This window comes from Chrysochloris asiatica, unplaced genomic scaffold (assembly GCF_000296735.1).
Source record: "Chrysochloris asiatica unplaced genomic scaffold, ChrAsi1.0 scaffold00122, whole genome shotgun sequence".
Lineage (NCBI taxonomy): Eukaryota > Metazoa > Chordata > Mammalia > Afrosoricida > Chrysochloridae > Chrysochloris > Chrysochloris asiatica.
The window spans coordinates 52,781-57,488 of NW_006408640.1; the positions used below are offsets into that span (position 1 = coordinate 52,781).

At 43.1% G+C, this 4,708-nt stretch overlaps 1 pseudogene across 1 annotated transcript; it reads right to left on the minus strand.

Moving 5' to 3' along the window:
• Nucleotides 1-3,078: 3,078 nt before the first annotated feature.
• LOC102814611 lies at nucleotides 3,079-3,987 on the minus strand (annotated as a pseudogene). The gene has a single exon (XR_438745.1). The product of XR_438745.1 is annotated as a casein kinase 2, beta polypeptide pseudogene (transcript).
• Nucleotides 3,988-4,708: the final 721 nt, after the last annotated feature.

A 4,708-nucleotide genomic window follows, 5' to 3' on the forward strand; every position in this document is an offset into this window, starting at 1 on the left:
GGATACTTTAGTGAGGAAAGCTCTGAGACCCAAAGGAGACATTCCCATGTGGAGTACAGTCCAAAGGACTCTCTCAAACTCCAGAGCTTGATGCTCTAGTGACATGCTGCCAACACTTACAGAAAGCAAGCTACAGCTTGAATTAATCAAACATGAATGAAATCACAGCAGGCCTAACAGTTGATACCTAAACTCTCCACTGGCAACTGAGTCATAAAAACGTGCACTGAATAGAGGCCCAAAGTGAGTGTTAGAAAACCTAAAAGCACTAAGAAAATGTTTTGAAGATGAGGCAGTTTTGGAAAAGATACCTTGACAAATATTGCCAGATAATGGATAATCCAGTTGGCCCTATGAATCCTTCAAACAAAGGTTGTCAGCAAATCTGCTGATAGTTTGTTATTATCCCTGTGGTACAGCAAATTGGGAGAGACTACTATAAGCTAGTATCTCTCAAACTTTTTACTATGATTTAACCTACGAAATACATTTTATATTCTATTCTGTTATAACAAACACACTCATAAACACATGCATCTTCAATAAAAATTTCACAAAACAGTACTTGTCCTTTCTATACATGTATGATGTACTTTGATATTTTCTATTTTATTCTATTCCACTCCATTCCTATACTTTCATTAATTAATCAAAATACTGCTACCAGTATTTTATTAGATTTATTTCAAATGAGTTTAATTACTCACTTTAAAACTTTTAAACCATAGTTCAAAAAATACAGACGGTATATATTGGCTTTGTGTATGTTTATGTGAGTTATTTTGGTATTGTGATGTGAGTACTGGATTGTAACGTAATATTTTTTTACTGTGAGTTATGGTTTAAATCATCAACAGCAACAATACACAGACAAAAAAAACAAAAAAGAACTATTAAAGTCCACTTCTAATTCCATCCTATAGAGCTAAGAGGTCTGTTTCTTTTCCAGATAATGAAGTTACCTAAAGGAGACAGTCAGCAGAAGAGAAGACTCAAACCTGTAGTATTTATGAAGATACTCATACAAGGATCTACATCTTCTCTGTCCAAACAGTGATTGAAACCAGGAGTTTGAAAACTATGGTCTGTGGGTAAACTCTGGACTGCTGCCTATTTTGTTATATAAAGTTTTACTGAAATACAGCCAAGCCCATTGGTTTATCTATTATCTATAATTGCATTGGTGCTACAATGTAAGAGGTAAATATTTCAACCGAGACCATATGGCCTGTAAGGAAAAAAAAAAAAAAAAAATTACTACCTGGCCTTTTGCAGAAAAAAACATTGCCAGCCCTTATCAAGGTTTTAGGATGACTGCCCAGAAACCACACTCCTTGACTTCCATCAAAACAGCTCAGGCTGCAAGCTGACCATTTGTGGTACCTCTCCCATTGTGTTTTTGATGATCAGTCAACTTTGAGATTGACAGGGGAACATTGCAGATAGGTCCCCTTTCTCACTTCTTATATTCCTGATAGGTATCTCTTGTTGTTGTTATTGTTAAGTGCCATTGAGTCGTATCTGACCCATAGTGACCCTCTATAGGATTTCCAAAGAGTGGCTCATGAACTTGAACTACAGACCTTGCAGTTCAAACCAACTTTGCAGTCCAGTGCATTAACTAACAGTGCCACACCAGGACTCCGAGGTAGCTCTTGGGGTCATAACATTTCCATACTAATTTCACTGGTCATGTTTGGGCTTTTTGGAAACAGCTGTTGAGATGGTATTTGGGTACAAGATAAAATCATGTGAAAAGATTGACAAGGTGGAAAGATTGGCAGAAGGAAAAAATGGAGTGCAAAGAAGCTTGATGAAGCCTCACAAGCTTGTAGGGAGCAAGCTGCATCAGGCTTTGAGGAAGCTGCTGCACGGAGCTGTCTGCTGCTGACTGGATTCCTTACAACCAAATAAAAGTTCCTTCCCTGAGGTGGGAGCTGGACTATTCATCTAATTGCACATCACTGTTTGATGCTTTTGAGTTATGGTGTTGGAGGAGAATATTGAAAGTGCCATAGGCTGCCAAAAGAACCAATGGATCCATTTTGGAAGTACAGCCAGAGTGCTCCTTGCAGGCCAAGAGGCCGAACTTTATCTCTCATACTTTGGACATATTGTCAGGAGGGACCAGTCACTGGAGAAGGATATCATGTTTGGTAAGGTGGAGTCAGAGAAAAAGAGGAAGACCCCCAACGAGATGGATTGGCCAAGTGGCAGCATCGATGGACTCAAGCGTGGCAACAGTAGTGAGGTTGGCCCAGGATTGGGCAGTGTTTCGCTCTGCTGTGCATAAGGTTGTTATGGGGTGGCACCAACTCAATGGCACCTAACAACAACAACAACAACAACAAAAAATACACTGTTGAATAGTCCTGGTGTAGTTCTGTAGGATAAGCACTGGATTGTTAACCACAAAGATAGTTAGTTACTCAAACCCACCAGTCTCCTCAGAAACCCTATAGAGGGTCACTATAAGTCAGAACTGACTCAACAGCATGTAACAACAACATACATTTTTGAGAGGCAGCTCCTTCACAGTTCTAGTGGACTTCTCAGCACACTTATGAGAGAAAATTAGTGGGACACATTTTAGCTCCCACTATGGTTAGTCTTAAGGAGCTCTGGTAGCGTAGTGGTTACAAATCAGGCTGTGAACCGCAAGGTCAGCAGTTTGAAACTACCAGCTGTTCCATAGGAGAAAGATGAGGCTTTCTGCTCCCGTAAAGATTTACAGCCTCAGAAACCCTATACAGGACCTCTATAAGTTGGAACCGACTCCAAGGCACACCACCACCACAACTATGTAACAGAAGACTCTTTCTTCCTGATGATCAAGGCCAAGATGGGTACTCCTTTACTCCTGCTCCATGAATACAAGGGTCCCAAAGTGCCCAAGTGTCAGCCATCATTTATAACTCAATGTAAGTCTTTTATATCCCTGGTAAAAGTGTGACCCCTTGGCAACCAAGACCTTTTACCTAGCAGAGCTTAGAGTGGTGAGGATGGAAACCAAAATTCCCCGTGGGTCATGGAGAGTTATGGCCACTACTGCTGCTACCCCTTGACTCTTTTTTTTTTTGGCCTTTTCTTCCACTTTATTTCATATTCCCACCACAATAATGACTCCTTTAATTTAAACTAAAAACCACTGAGTTTTCCTGAAAGGGTGGAAGCAAAGGAACAAGGGTGTAAAAGACTGAGGAAGAGGTGGGGTGGGAATCAGTGAATCGTCTTGACTGGGCTCTTGAGTTGCTGGCGGCTTGGAGCTGCAGCTGGTAGGCCATCGGGTGGATCTTGAAACCATAGAGCCTCGGCACAAACTGGTTGGCGGGCCACTTGGGCCTGTACTCGGGGTGCACCATGAAGAGCATATGAGGAAAGCCAGTGCCGAAGTAGGCGCCGTCTGTGTGGTGATGCCTTGAAGACTTGGGTGTGTACACGTCCATGCATTTGGGGCAGTAGAGCTTCACCATGGCCTCCCCTGGGATGTCTGACAGGCCAATGGGAAGCATTGGCTGGTTCTCACAGTACACACAGGGACAGTAGCCAAAGTCTCCCTGCTGGTACTTTTCCAACATCTGGGCGATGCCACGGTTAGTGAGGATGTAGCGGGCGTGGATCAATCCATACAGCATCTCAGCCGCCTGCTCAATCAGGTCACTCTGGTTGGGGTTGTCTTCCAACTCTTCATCAGGATCCAGGTCCAAGATCATGTCCAGAGCTTGTCATAGTGGGGTACCTGTTCATTGAGTCCTGTAAGGTTGAACTTGTCTTGAATATAGTCTTCATCCACTTCACAGAAAAATTCATTGCCACGGAGTCCACAGAACCAAGAAATCCAGGACACCTCCTCTGAACTGCTCATCTTCACGTCAGCTGTTGGACGGGACTGGGACTGGGGCAGGGAGGGGAGTCACTGTTTTCAAGGAGCGGAGGCGACCGCTACAACGAAGGCCGTGGACCCGACCGCGGCGGGCGAAGCGCGGTGGGGGGGAGTGCTACCCCTTGACTCTTGATACATACATTTTTTTCTTTCTGAGTCAGCAGTTTGAAACTAACAACTGTTCCATGTGAGAAAGATGAAGCTTCTATAAAGATTTACAGTTTTGGAAACCCTGTACAAAGTTGCTATGAGTTAGAACTGACTCCACAGCACATAACCACCAATCACCATATCAAGGTCTTTGATTTAATGTGCATCCTGTGCCCCTGGATGATCACATCCTGTTCTTAGAGTGGTGCCTATGAGATGACCCTTCAGCTGTGCCTCCACCAGGAGGGCATATTCTGGGTGAGTGTTATGTGATATGGCTAATGGATCTCATGGTCATGAGCCCATCATTACATTTATTTGCTGTAAAATAGGTCCCCCAGTCTGAATCTAGAATATACACAATATAGTGTTGTATCAAACAATGCTTAAACCCTTGGATAGTGGTGCTGACTTGAGGTTCTGTAGAAAGGAAAGACAATGCTAAATCCATCTCACTGGGGTTCTTCCTGTTTTCCTCTGACCCTCCACCTTAGTTTCTGTGAAAATGAACTGCTGATTCTCCCAGCTGAAAGAGGCCTACTAAGTTTGTTATTATTGTTGTTAGTTGCCATCGAGTCAGTACAGATTCATAGTGACCCTATGCACAACAGAATAAAATACTGCCTGATCCTGGGCCAACCTCACAATTTTTGCCACGCTTGAGCCCATTGATGC